Raw genomic sequence first — 15,214 nt, 5'->3', positions numbered from 1 at the left:
ACAACCATTTAAAAAAACTCAGATGCTAATGTGACTAAACGTTTTCTCATTTAGGTAAGTTAGGATTATCAAATTTGTTTCTGTTATGCTTAATAGCAGAATAAAGAGAGTGATATTTTTTTTGAGAAATTGTTATAACTTTTCTTGAAAGTCAAGTTTACATACAATAAGATTAGTATGCCTCTGAAAAAGCTCATATGACGGTGTCAAGGTTTTGGAAGTTTCTGATTGGCTAATTGACAGCATTTGAGTTAATTGGAGGCACAACTGTAGAAAAATATTTAAGGAAAACCTCAAACACACTGCTTCCTTGTGTGACAACATGAGAAAATTAACAAGCCACAATCAACAACAATGCCAGATTGCAATTTGCTAAATTACACTGGGAAAAATAATAATTTTTTGAATGTCCTGTGGTCTGATGGAACTCAGATTAAACTGTTTGGCCATTTGGAGGACAAAGGGAAAGATTACAAACCTAGGAACACCATCCCAACTGTGAAGTATAGGGGTAGCAGCATCATGTTGTGAGGCTGTTTTGCTGCTGCAGGGACTGGTCCACTTCATAGCATAGATGGCATCATAAAGAAAGAACATTATGTTAAAATACTGACCCCTTTTTACAGAGTGTATGTAAACTTCAGGTTTCAACTGTATATACAGTGGTGTGGTGACTTGAACTTTACACCAAAGGTTGGTAACAATCAAAGAACTCTAAAAATGCAAAAAACAAAAAAACAAAGCAATATTAATTAGTCTACAAATCAAGTTATATGAAAATGTTATTTAAGTTAAAATGAAATGACACAGGAAAAAAGTATTGAACACATGAAGAATGGAAGGTGTAGAAAAGCAGTGAAAGCCCAGACAGCAGCTGAAATATCTCAGTAATTATTCAGCAACCCTCTTCCCTTCCTTAATGTAAATTAATATCAGCTGCTTCAGTCCAATGTCTATATTACCAGGATGAAAATAAAAAAAAGAAAGAGAACGAAAATCAAGCTGTACACTACCTGACAAAAATCTCGTTGTCTATCCAAGCTTTAAGAACAACAAATAATAACTTGAGTTCTAGTCTATCATTTGGTATCAGAAGTGCCTTGAAAAAGATCTCTAGATTATGCTTATTTAGATCTTGCCTTGATTTATAATTATTTCATTAGAACAGCCAGGTCTGAATTTTGCGAAGACAAAAGTCTTGTCACTTAACAGAAATAATGTTCAGTCTAGAATATAAAGTCATGGTGCAGTGGAAAAAGAATTAACATAGTGTATGACTCCCATGAGCTCAGAGGACCGCATCCATACATCTCTGCAATGACTGAATTGACTTTTTAATAAATACATCTGGAATGGCAAGGAAAGTGCTCCTGCAGGACTCCCAGAGTTTATCAAGGTTATCATCTTACCCCAGACATGCTAAATTCTGTTCATGTCTGGTGACTGGGCTGGCCAATCCTGGAGCACCTTGATCTTCTGTGTTTTAGGAACTTTGATGTGGAGGCTGAAGTATGAGAAGGAGCGCAATCCTGCTGAAGAATTTGCCTTCTCCTGTGGTTTATGATTTAATGGGCAGCACAAATGCCTTGATACCTTGGGCTGTTAATGTTGCCGTTCACTCTGCAGATCTGTCAAACCCCCCTTGATGATTGTAACCCTAAACCATAATTTGTCCTTCATCAAACTTGACTGATTTCTGTGAGAATCTAGGGTCCATGTGGGTTCCAGTAGGTCTTCTGCGGTATTTGTGATGATTGGGGTGCAGATCAACAGGCGATTCATCTGAAAAATCTACCTTCTGCTACTTGATCAAAATGAACTACTAGAAGTCAAGTTATTATGTGGTGCTCTTACAACTGGGATCGACGACAAGACTTTTGTCACGTGTAGAACGGCCCAGCCAATCACCTGACTTGAATCCAATGTAAATACAAATTAAAGCTCAGATTTGATAGATCAAGAATTTTACACTATTGAAGTCTGAAAAATATAAAAAATCCCACTTGAGTAGTTTGTCTTCATTTTCCATATGACAGGTGGCTTTAAGCTGCCATTATCAAAGAAAAAGCCTTATATACAAGGTATTAAATACATTTTAGTAGTTCAATACCTTCTTCTAGTGTCATTGCATTGTTAGTTCATATAACTCATTTTTCAGAATTATTTTGTTTTGTTTTATTTATAATTTATGTTTGTATTGTTTGTGCTTTTACCATAATCTGGTTCAATTCCATGTCAACAGCTCCTTTAGAAATATTCCCAGGAAGAAAACATAACGTGTATTACTGAATGTATAATAATACTTAAAATATTACATAAATAAATACTTATTTCTAATAATACACACAGTTCTCCCTTAAAGGGTCAGTTCAGCCCAAATGTTTGTGTTCAAAAGAAGAAAGAAAGGTTTAGAAACACTTGAGAATACAAAGTGAGTATTTTTGTGTGAGGTGAACTATCCCTTTATCCATATCTCAAACTATAGAAGAAACACTTTTCAATATGAAAGAAAAACCAGCAAAAAATATATGTGATTGAAAACAAGTCAAAAAAATCTGTCATTTACAAGCTGTAATTGTATCAACTTTTGCAAAACGTGAGAAATGATTATTATATACAGTTTCATACCAAGTGACAGGAAGAGGAAAGTAATGGAGATATTAAACCTTCCTCCTCTCCACGCGTGATGTGGTCATTAGACTCCAGCTTAAGCGCTTCATTGTTGAATTTGGCTCTAAAGCGATTGGTGAAGAAGTGTGGAAAATAGCCTCTGGTTCAGACTCATTCACGGTATCGCTTACGATTAAAGCCATAAGTCCTTCTACCGTCTGGGCAGGTGATGATAACACTGTAATTGCTGACATTCAGAGGAGCCCTGCTTCCTCATTCTGGAATAATATCAGTCCTGCCATCATTCATTGGTCACCATTCAGTCAAAATAAGATGGATTGACCAATCATTCTTTGGTGCAAGGACATTGTCATCTCAGCAAATGAGGTCAAATAAACTCTTTGGAGGATCAGCCTTGAATATGAGAAAGAATTATTTTCTTTAAATCGTTTATAAGTGCTGCTGAACTTGGGTGCGTTTCCCAAACAACGACATAACTAGTGGCTGAACTATTATAGTACAATGCATCGTTTGGGAAATGAATGATGTAGTGACCAGTTAGTTTCTCTGACGCAGATCCATCATTTGAATCCCGTTAATTAAAATGTAAAACCTCTATTATGATGCTCTAAATGGGGCGGAGTAACAACTTCTTTAAAGAAAATGACTATAATATTTTGTATAAAATTATATTGGTTTACACATATTTACATATTGTTTTTGTTATTTATTTTTTGTTTTGGAATGTCTACTTTTACAACTGTGACACATTCAAACCACTGCAGAAATCTTCTAACCAAAAGGCCCTATACAGTAGGCTACAGACACATTTCTTAAAAAATAACCTACTATAAATTAAAAGGATTACCGTATGCTATATATTTTTGCTATATAAGCTTTGGAGACATAGCGTAAATTCCGCTAGCATTCGTCATGAGACACAGCTGCATTCAAAATGGCATAAATGATTCAAAAAAGCACTACGAAGGGAACACAATTGTCAATATGAAGATTGCTAAAACTGAGCTGTAAAAATCCTTTGAAAGTGAATTACACCTAAGAGAGATGACTTCAATGTTCTTTTTTAAATCATTCCGAGTTTAAATGTTGGAACATTCTAATCCAATAGGGCATTGGGGGATAACCGAGAATAGAACACAACCAGGATCTATGCTTTACTACAGCTCCAGAGGTGTAGTTACAAGCGTAAAAGTTTGCGATGCAGTTTGTAAATGTTTGTTGGAACGAAGGATTTGGGAAACACTAATTTAACTAACTATGCTTGTAGTGACAGAACTTGCGACCTTAGTTGGCTAATGTTGGTTTTCGTAAACGCACCCCTGGTCAGTCACACAACTGGCATAAACTGTAAGCAATTGGTATTATGGCCTTCTATAACATATGAGGCTCATGTTGGTTGACAAATTAACAAAAATTTGTTAAATTATTTAAAAATATAGCCATAGAATAGACAAAAATGGATATACAGTGCCTAGCATAAATATATATTAATTATCCAATAAGTTGAAATTAAGTAGTTTAACATTTTTTTTTTTGCAGCACAACAATTTAACTGTTTAATCTTTCTGTTGCTAATGTTGTTCGATGACCCCACTATTATTGTAATGAATATAACCGTTTAATAAAAATGTTTTGTTTAAATTCACTGACACATATTGACTAAATTCACTGAGAAATAGATCAGAATATTGATTTTCAAAAGCCCAGGCATACCTGAATAATAAAAATTCAGTACATAGAAATGTTATACTGTGAGCCTCAAACACCATTGTTGAGTAAAATCCTGTTAACAAAAAGGTCAATCTGAACAAAACACTGACTCTGATAATCCACATTTGATCATTAATATGTACACACCAGGCAGCTGTTAATTGTCCTCAACATTTGTAAGTGAGATGACAAAAATAAGTTTTCCTGTATTTTTAAGTTTATCTAAGCGTGTATTACACTTACTATGTAAATGGGACTTTTATTTTGAAAATAGTACAGGCTATAAAGTAGAACAAAATAGTGTGAAGCTTTCACAACTCTTCAGAACACAAAATGTGAGAATATAAAGAGGCATATGATCTGTTTAAATGCAGTTTTTGTTAGTTTAACATGTCAATTGTAACATTTATGAATGTTTGTAATGAGGCAACAAACAAGCGTAAACCCAGATAGCAAAATACACTCGGGCCAGTTCCGGCTAGATTGTCGCCTGCCGAAGACTTACCCCTCGGCCCAACTTCGGCTGCCGGACTCGGGCCGGATGCCTGTGGACTCACTGCCCGATTCCGGCCCGAATCAAGCGGGCCAGATGCGGCGGCCGTAAGCGAGCCGACGCTGCGCATCCGCGCCGAAATCGGCGCGAGGGTAATGTGCGCTGTGGCCCGGAGCTGGCGCGACTCCGTATTTATACACCTTATAAAACCTTTTGGTATTACATTGGTACTTGATATATGGTATTACAACCATTTGAATTTATATAACAGCAAACACAGACTATAATGTAAACACAAAGTGTAAGCACTGTGTTTAACCTTTGAATAAAGTGCAAACTGCATACATATTCTGTAACGAAAATAATCAGACAAATGACAAAATAAATAAATGTTAAACGTTTATTGATTGCAAGAAAAAAATAGTACTAAAATTTTATACATAATTTTGTAGTGCACAAGAATATCAATACAAAAACAACAATAAAACAACACAATAAAGACACACAGAAAGATTTAAACAAAAAATCTAAAAATTACACACAAACACAGATGTTTTTAAAACAACCCTGTTTTCCCAATAGACTTGAATTAAAAATTTGTAAAAAACAGCTAAATTTTATATAAACCTAAATATAGAAACCAATTTAAGATATAGCAAGAAACATCTTAAAAATACCAATGACAATCCGTAAAATATACAAGTCAAACTTGTAAAAAGTACTGCAGAATTCTGAAGAAACATCTTGAAACATTTTTTAATAAAACATTAAAATAATAATAAACAAACAAATATATATATATATATATATATATATATATATATATATATATATATATATATATATATATAATTGCAGAAGTATAAAGTCAAACTTATTTTTAAATAAACTTGAACAAAATCAATTGCACAAACAGCAATTTTCTTTCAACACGTCTTGTGCAATTTTATATTTACAATTGTATTTGTATTACGTTTATTAAAAATGTATCAAGATGTTTCTTCAGAATTTGGTGCACACACATACATACATACATACCATACATATATACACACACACACACACACATATATATATATATATATATACATACACATATATATATATATATATATATATATATATATATATATATATATATATATATAAATGCAAATGAAAGAAACAAATTGTTCAAGTATCAGGGAACATCCTAATACACTTAAAATGTTGTTTAAAAAATAAAACAAAATAGTGATGTAGACATTTGACACATTAGCTTTCTCTTCTTTCTTCCTCCATCCCTGTCAGGGGCAAGTTGTAGCTACCTTGTAATGCATTTTTCCACTTCTTTATCAGTGGCGTGGTATGGACATTTGTCCTCACTCCATCTGTGATTAAAAGATAAACAGATAATTAGTAGTGAACAAGTACTAATGTAAAAAAAAAGAAAAAATTAGGAAAAAAGTAGGCTACCTACGAAGCAAAAAAAAAAAACTATAAAAAAAACAAATAAACTTAAAACACTTTGAAATTAGCAAGAGCTTGAACTTACCAGTTTCTTCATTTGTTCGGGCTGCTCCTTTAGTTGATTTTCAAGCTTTTCCAAATCAAATTGGCCAAAGGAAGGTCAAATGTGTTTACATCTGGAATTTCATCACGTCTGTTTTGGTTTTGTGAGAATCAGGCCCAGCTGCTGCTTTATGACGTTGCATGATTTTAAAACTTCAGTCAGTCGTGCTAAAAAAGAAAAATAACAGATAAGTATAAATCAACCTGTAGCTTATTCTCATACAACTTCTGTAAATACAACAGTGGGTTAGACACTGCTGATATTCTCTAGTTGATCTTTACTTTCTAGCTGCATTAAACCTTAACAAATTTAGTGATGTCTTCAATTCTTACAAAGACATCACGAGATGCAATAAGTTCTGTCTTGATCTCAAACTGCACTAGAACAAAGACTGTAAATGTTCATAGGTGTACTGCAGGAGTGTCCAAACTTTTTGGGTCGAGGGCCAGATGCAAAAAAACAAACGTTGTCGCGGGCCAAATTTTACATACATCACACAGACACGTGTGTATATATATATATATATATATATATATATATATATATATATATATATATATATATATATATATATATATATATATATATATATATATACACAGTTGAAGTCAGAATTGTTAGCCCCCCTAAATTATTAGCCACCGTTTATTTTTTCCCCAATTTCTGTTTAACGGAGAGTTAAACATTTTTTTCCACACATTTCTAAACATATTAGTTTTAGTAACTCATTTCTAATAACTGATTTATTTTATCTTTGCCATGATGACAGTAAATAATATTTGACTAGATATTTTTAAGACACTTCTATACAGCTTAAAGCGACATTTAAAGGCTTAACTAGGTTAATCAAGTTAACTAGTCAAGTTAAGGTAATTAGGCAAGTTATTTTATAACAATGGTTTGTTCTGAAGACTTAAGGGGCTAATAATTTTGACCTTAAAATGGTTCATAAAAAAATTTAAACCACTTTTTATTCTAGCCGAAATAAAACATAAGTCTTTCTCCAAAAGAAAAAATATTATCAGACATACTGTAAAATTGTTCTTGCTCTGTTAAACATCATTTGGGAAATATTTAAAAAAGAAAAATAAATCAATGAGGGGCTAATAATTCAGACTTCAACTGTGTGTAGATAGATAGACAGACAGACAGACAGACAGACAGACAGACAGACAGACAGACAGACAGACAGATAGATAGATAGATAGATAGATTTATAGATCATAACAAGAACTGCTGCTTAATAGAATGCATGTAATAGCGACACCCGGTGGTTATTTATTGAATTACGTTCATTTTTGTATAGCGGGCCAGATTCTATTGATATTTATAAAAAGCCTCACCGCGGGCCGTAGTTTGGACACGCCTGGTGTACTGGAATGTACAGTATCTGTGCATCTTGATGGTGGTCTTAAGATTTCTGCCATAGTCATTGATGGTGATGGTACTTGTGGTGCTGCATTGATTTCTGAAATCTTCATACCTGCCTTTTATCCAGCCTCTTTGTTCCAAGTAATTTTTCTTCATCACGGTATAGATGTGTCTATACTGTCCCTTAATCAGATACATTTACAAAACAAAACATCACTTTAGTATTGTGCCAGGGCAAAACTCACAGGTTGTAATAGATCAATGACATAATGTTGACAGTATGTGTTTAAAATAATTGCAAACAAACCTGTTCTGTCTTTAGATGTATGACAGGCGATAATCATCCTCATCTGTCTACCAGTCAGAAATCACAGTTGGGTTGGATGTTGGATGTTTGAGTCGAGCTTCCTCATATGCATCTATAATAAAACATCACATTGTTGTTAACCTCCCGTAAAGAAAAGTTCAAATCCTAAAATACTATCAAAGTTAATTAATGCATATAATACCTATAGTGTAAATAATCAGTACACAGAAGGTTGCACAAGATTTATTTGGAGATTCATGCAGAGTGACAGCCTTATGAATCTGAGACATAGATTTGTAAGATGGTCAAGCACATGCATTATTCTGTACCCATGAAGATTAACCTACCATTGTGAAAAATGTTTGATGATGATAGCCAATAACAATAGACCATTTCAGCTGTTTGTGAAGCAATTAGTAATGTAACGTCTGAAAAGCTCAATCTATGTTGAAAATATATCAGCAGTTTACAGCTTATAATGGACTTTTAGCACACAACTATAACATGCCTATTCACGTTCAAAAGAGTGTGCCATTGACTTCTATGGTCGTGATGTGCTGCATAATGATCTCACTAACCTTTGTTAAACAAGAACAATAAGACTTAACCAACAAATATTGTTACCCATTCATTTAAATCAGAATTTATCACTGTCAATAACATAAAAAAAAAACATCAAAATCTGCTTTAAGACGTTCAGTTTTACATTAACTGACCATTACAGCTTGAACAAAAGATATAATTGATTCACATAGGCTAACACATATGAATTAAAGTGCACACTAATATGTTTCTCTTGCATAATTTAAAGAGAATAGTAAACAGTCGAGTTTCAATCATTTTTCGTGACTAACTGCATAAACAAGATAAACAATAATATTTTATTAATCCAAAACGATTAGTTTTTATTTACACATAATCACAGAATTAATACTGTTGGATAAGTATACGCCTGTACAATGCTTTTTTCAACATCCACGGTACTTTATAATGTTAAATCAGGAAAAAAACACGCTTTGCCATGTTAGCGTTAATGGATTCGTCTACAGAAACTTTCTTTAACGCAAAGTTAGCATACACACAAATTCGTTTCATGTTTCTTTAAAATAATTAAAATAGTTTTCAGTTACTACACACGTTACAATCTAACATTGTGTAAAAGGAAAAGGAACTTTCAGACGTGTTTGTAACTGTTAGCGTTAGCATACATTAGCTCCAGTCGTGTTTCTTAAAGCAAGTTACATTTCGTATCAAACTGTTTTAAATTACTAAACGCTGTTACAACCAAACACCGTGGAAATGTTTTAAGCTCTAAATTCGCTAATTATACAGTACACAAGCAGTAAAAAGCTTACCTTTCTGACCGGAATCCACATGGAATCTTTGAAAAATCAAACTTTTTCTTCTTGTGATCTTCGTGCCATGGTGGTTGACAACCAGCTTGTTGGAGCATTACCGCCACCGTCTGGATTGGAGTTTGGATCATGAGTTTAGTCAGGCATGTGTTTATTATGAAACCAACTTCTGCTTTAAAAAAAAAAAAAAAAAAACAGTCAGCACAGGAGCGTGCTATCTCAAAAATAAGCGAATTTTACATAGTTTTTCTCTAGATGACATGTATAATCTATTTATAAATAATATTGTTTTGTTTGCGTCTAAACATTGAGACCATCCACACTAAATATTCTTTTTTTTTTTTTTTGCTATCGTACCATGAATATGTTCTCAAATTATCATTAAACGTGGAGCTAACAGATTACTAGATAAAATAAGAACTTAATCGGTTGCCATCAGCCGAGTCCTTGCCAGAAGCGGCCAGGACTCTACAGACAGACTCGGACCGGATATGGTTGACCGGAATCGGGCCAGTGCTTTACAGCCGCATCACAGCCGCATGTGCGCGAGCGAGCCGCGGGCCGCACTCGGCCCGGATAACACTCGCCGATGCCGAGTCGGAGCCGGAGGCGCCGGAGGGCAGCCGAGCTCGGGCCGATTACTGCCTGCTATCTGGGAACACCATATATCCGTGTTTAATGCATGTTAATGCATTGAGTAATATCCCTCAGCTCTTCCTATAAATTTAAAGTGAAAGAATGACAATACACTTCAAATGCAAAGGCTGATATTAATTCCTGTCTTGGTTTTTGCCAATAAAACCACAAAATACAACTCTAAATTCTTCAGCATGTCCCTTTTGTCAATTATAATCTAGCCAATATTCAATCTATTACACAACTCAGAAGCAAAGTAGGTTTTCTGGTGGCCTAAAATTACTCTCCAACTCAATCTAGCTAAAATTAACCTCTGCACAGTTGAAACGATAGAAATTTAACAAGTAATCAATTCAATTTGTTAATATTTTGGACAACTGAAATATGATTATTTTGAAAGTGTGTGTGTGTGTGTGTGTGTGTCAGGCACTGAGATGAGCTGCAAGATAGCAGAGCTTATTAATATTCATCATGACCCTTCCAAAATATGGTCAAAACCAACTATATAAAATGAGGGCAAATTAGGGTTTGAAATGGACATGTAAAATCATTTCTGGAGACTTTTTATTTTTTTGCACTTACCAAAGCTTCTATTTATATTTCAAAGAACAACTTAAAATATTGTATCAATAAATTTTATGGCACCTTTAAAAAAAGCACAAAAAAGTGCAATAGTTACAGTAAGTGCTGCAAAAGGAGGCATTTACCGTGAGCAATCTATATGATGGCCAATATGTGGCTCATGTTGCTCGACATAGTATTTTTTTCTGTTTTCCACAGAGTAAAAAAAAAAGGGTAAATCCTCTTTCCCTCAGCAGACAGTCTGACCTACATAATAAGAGGTAAAATTTGCACCTCACCGACTCCCTTTTTCTGCAGGTTAATACAATCATTGTAGAATAAAATGAAAAATGCAGGCCAGCATCATTGCCTCTACCTTCATACATTACATGGAAAATATTTTTCATATAAAATGACTTTATATTGAGTTTCCATTTCACTGATATGCTAAAGAAAAACACATATAGACTCAGTGCTCATACAGTATGTGCTGTTGCTTTCATATCACCTACATATACTGTAGAACAGCATATCACAAAACAATAAGAACAGCCACAGCATTTTACAGCACAAGCGCTAGCTACAAGCCGCAACCTCCCACACTCCCTCGGGAGGCCAATACGTAAGTAACTGAAACTGCAATTCATCGAAATTCCGCTAGTCCTGACTCCATAATAGAGCAAAATTTAATTGAGCCCACTGTTAGAATGGCCAAATTTACAACAGAAAAAAAAGGTGTTTACAGCCTGGTACAAAGAACAATTTTGGTTCATACAGCTTATATTACCCTTCATGACAACTGTGAGGGGGGTGAATGTTTTTATAACTCATCAGTTTCCTTTATATTAGGTTATATTAAGTTTGCATAATTAAGCACGTGGCCACTTGAGTGACAGCTAGGTATCGCTGGTCGCTGTCACCTCACCTCAGCTGACTCCGGCAGATTAGCCACTGATTTTGGCATATTCATCCTATTTTTGTTTTGTTTTTGTGGGTTTACACAGTCAGTTGCCTTTTGGGATTATTTCCTACAATTATCAGATGATAGGGGCCTCCGTTTCCCATGTGAGTAAAGTTATATATTTGTAAACTATCTCTATTAATACATTTGTTTTATCTAAGATCATTTATCATTTATTATGTTCTTTAGAGCTCTAAAGCAATCAAGAATCTTGCAGATTGATTACCTGTGGGCTGTAGAACAGTCATCTGAAGTGTTATTACACAGTGTTGTGTTGGATTTCATCAATAGTCTTGCATAACACAGACTATATTTTAAGTGTTTGGAAGTAATTCGCGTTTTCCTCCTGTTGAAAAACTTCATAAGAACTATACTTAGTAGCTCAATGTATTACTACAGTATTTTTAAAAGTCTAAACACCTTATTGATATTGTGTACAGCTAAGCACATGTGGTCAGAATACAAACGAGTCGCAGGTGGTAAAGTATTAAGTGTTTTCCCAAAGTAAAGTGTGTCTAAAACCAGGTCCAAGCAAAATGCCAGCAGTGTCTGTAGCTCCGCTCACTCTCCGCCTCTTTGCCCTTGTATGGTATCCCGCCGTGGGTGTGATGACGCGTGAACAAAATGGCGACGGTTGGCCACGCCTATTTGTGGCTTCTTTTGCGCTCTTCAGAAACCTATGGGTGACGTCACGGACACTACGTCCATATATTTTACAGTCTATGGCTAGCTATCAGAAACTCATGTCTGTCACTGTGCTGTTTATCTGATGCAGCCAAGGCAGAACTGAGGCACACTCACAGGCACGCAGGGAGAGGTGGGCGGGGAGAACCAGCATTAAGGCCACAGGCAACAAACTCTGTGTACAGAACAGAAAATTCTAATGTTCTGAAAGGTATATTAAATAATCTGATGGCTCTTTTGAGCTGAAGCTTTACAGACACACTCCCACACTTATCTTAGATCTTGAAAAAGGGGTAAAATAGGTGCCCTTTAACTAACAAAATCTTATTGTGACCTGATAACAAATAAAATAATAAATAAATGGTAAAATAAATTAAAATAAAATAAAATAACTGACTGCTTTAACAGTAAAGTGGAAAAGTTACCACTAAAGTATGAAATTGGAAAACAATAATAAGAACAAACACGCTGACACTCATGCACACAATTGTTTTTGATTTTTAATATTCATATCAAGTTGTGAGCAACTGATGAAATATTTTATTGAAATGTTTAAATACTGGTTTAAAAGTAAGTCATTTAGAATATTTAGGCTATTTATATCAAATAAATATAAAGGTGAAATATAATTAAAGGGTCCCCAAAAGCTTAAAAAACAAAGAAGTTCAAGTTAATATTTTTTTTGAATATAAATAAATATATAAAAAGTAAAACCCTCGAACAAGCTTCTACTTCCGATCCTTATCTTGACCTTTTCTGACACAGTGTTTCAAGGACACGAAATGATGAAGAAAATGTTTGACATGATTTAATTATACCTGTCACTATCAATGAGGGAGTTCCCGTGCCTTAATCGTATAGATGGCTGCTCTATAGAAAGATCTAATTACAGCAATCTGAGCATATTGAGAAGAACATTCACTGAGGATTGAGGAGGATTAGATAGACTACTCATCTAATAGTGCTAATTAAAATGAACTTCAGGCTTTTATAACACAGTGTGAGGAGGGTCTTCAAGGTTAAAACTGTAATAAAGTTAAATTGTACATTAAAAGAGGCTGTTTTAGACTGCATTTTCAGTTGTTAAAGGATATTGGTTGGGAAATGTCAAATCATTCCCTGTATAAAGAAACCAGACTTCCATAATCATAGGAATTAAATGTTTATTTTTTTTAACCCACAAAATGTACTTCACTATATCATTAATTTGTTCTGTGAGTAGATTTTTTTACAGGGTGAAAGGTGACGTTAAATTAAAGAGCACTTCCAACCAATTCTCACATGTCTTATTATTATTATTTTTTCCCCCCAGAAATTATTCACACATTTCAAATGAAGGCCTGGAGGAGTCTGAGAGGTTCCACTTCCATCCATTTCCATGCTCCTTTCTTTTTTTCCTCTTGATGTTTCTGTAAGTCATTAAGCAGGCAGACCAGACAGAAACTGGGCCACGATGAACTCTGTCTCGAACAGCTCATTATGCAGACAGATGTTTGAGAAGAATTCAGCTCTTAGCACTGATAAGAGCCAGGTTTATTTTATCAGAGGAAGGCTGTTGAGAGGCTGAGCTGTGACCTGCTGGGTCAAACGTCCACTTTTTATTGCCTCATGCTCTTTTTGATATTGAGATACTGTGAGCATTGATCTTTTTTTCTTCTTCCTTGGTGTTCAACAGTGCAAAATGCAGCAAATTTGAAAAGAATGGGTTTTCCATTCATGACATGGATTTCAGCTGAATTAGCCATATATATCAAGGAAATGCAAGTAAAAAGCCCTATTTGAAAATTAAGCATTTTGCATCGCGATAACAACTCCATCTGTGCAAAAAGAGGCAAGTTTTTTTATTCTTTCTCAAAGCCACAAGCATGGCAAAGTTGCACAAGCATGTGTATTACCGCTCCATCACAGCCAAATGAACTAATCTGAGGTAAAGTAAATTCAATACCTGGTATGCAAAATCAGTTCACTAGCACCTTGTGTGATGCTTATTATTTTTAATTGTAGGGATGGTATACAGTTTAACCCAAAGAATGACCAGTCTGTCAGATGAAGAAGAGCCGGAGTCAGAAATTTAAATAAATAAATCAAGTTTACAGAGATAGTTTGCAGTTTCATCAGCAGAAGCCAGCTTCAACACTCGCAATGAGTTCCTAGGTCGCTCTGCTTACATTTAGTTATAATAACTTTACTACACAAAGTCTATCTTGAATAAAAAGTAGAATCACTTTAAAAGAATTAACCTTAAAAATAGCCAAATCAATTTAGACATTTTAGGTCTTGACTCCTGAAAAAGGTTATAAAGAGAAAGGCAAATGCACTGAACATTTTTATATTAAGCAATGTGTTAACTTATTCATTAGTTAAAATCAATTCAAAGTTCAATACTCATTCAAATAATTAAATAATTATATTTAATAAAAATAATGAGAAACAAGATGATGAGGAAAGGATAAATGTTGATTCATGCTGAGACGGATTGGAAGGTATAAATCTGAATCGTTCATAATCATGCATGCGCACAACAGTAACGTGCCAAGTGGGATCCTCAAATATGTTTATATTATATATATTTATACTTGTAAGTCCATTTAGGGCAAATCATTTCCCTCGCCGACCATGAAATGTCTCTCAGGCAGACAAGTGCAGGAAATGGGGAAACATCAAATTTTCTTAAAATGATTAGCTTATGATTACATTTCACATTTGGAATCACAGATGAATGTAAACAAGAACTCATAAATCCTCATACATTTTTTCTTAAACAAAAAATCTGATTGCAAATGCGCATGGAAGCTAATGAGCATGCAACAAATTTATGACACCTTTCTGGAGGACATGATCAATCCTTTCAATTAAATATGAATAATAATCAATAACTCTTGTAACATCATCATCAACCTCTGGGTCTGTTTTCTGTGGCAATTTCTAACCTAATAAAACCATCTAAAAATTA

At 34.3% G+C, this 15,214-nt stretch overlaps 2 long non-coding RNA genes across 2 annotated transcripts in view; both read right to left on the bottom strand.

Annotated features, from left to right (window-relative positions):
- LOC141380661 (uncharacterized) overlaps nucleotides 1-15,214 on the bottom strand; it is a 146,200-nt gene that overhangs the window by 36,099 nt on the left and 94,887 nt on the right. The window lies entirely within an intron of this gene.
- LOC137489227 (uncharacterized) lies at nucleotides 5,959-9,474 on the bottom strand. The gene is made up of 5 exons (XR_011008613.2): nucleotides 9,420-9,474; nucleotides 8,065-8,176; nucleotides 7,870-7,940; nucleotides 6,369-6,553; nucleotides 5,959-6,204 (listed from the first exon to the last, which is right to left on the bottom strand). It is a non-coding gene; the product is annotated as an uncharacterized lncRNA (long non-coding RNA).

This window comes from Danio rerio, chromosome 24, assembly GCF_049306965.1.
Source record: "Danio rerio strain Tuebingen ecotype United States chromosome 24, GRCz12tu, whole genome shotgun sequence".
NCBI classification, from domain to species: domain Eukaryota; kingdom Metazoa; phylum Chordata; class Actinopteri; order Cypriniformes; family Danionidae; genus Danio; species Danio rerio.
The sequence above is the reverse complement of the archived record's forward strand: the minus strand, read 5'-3'. Positions and strand labels throughout refer to the sequence as shown.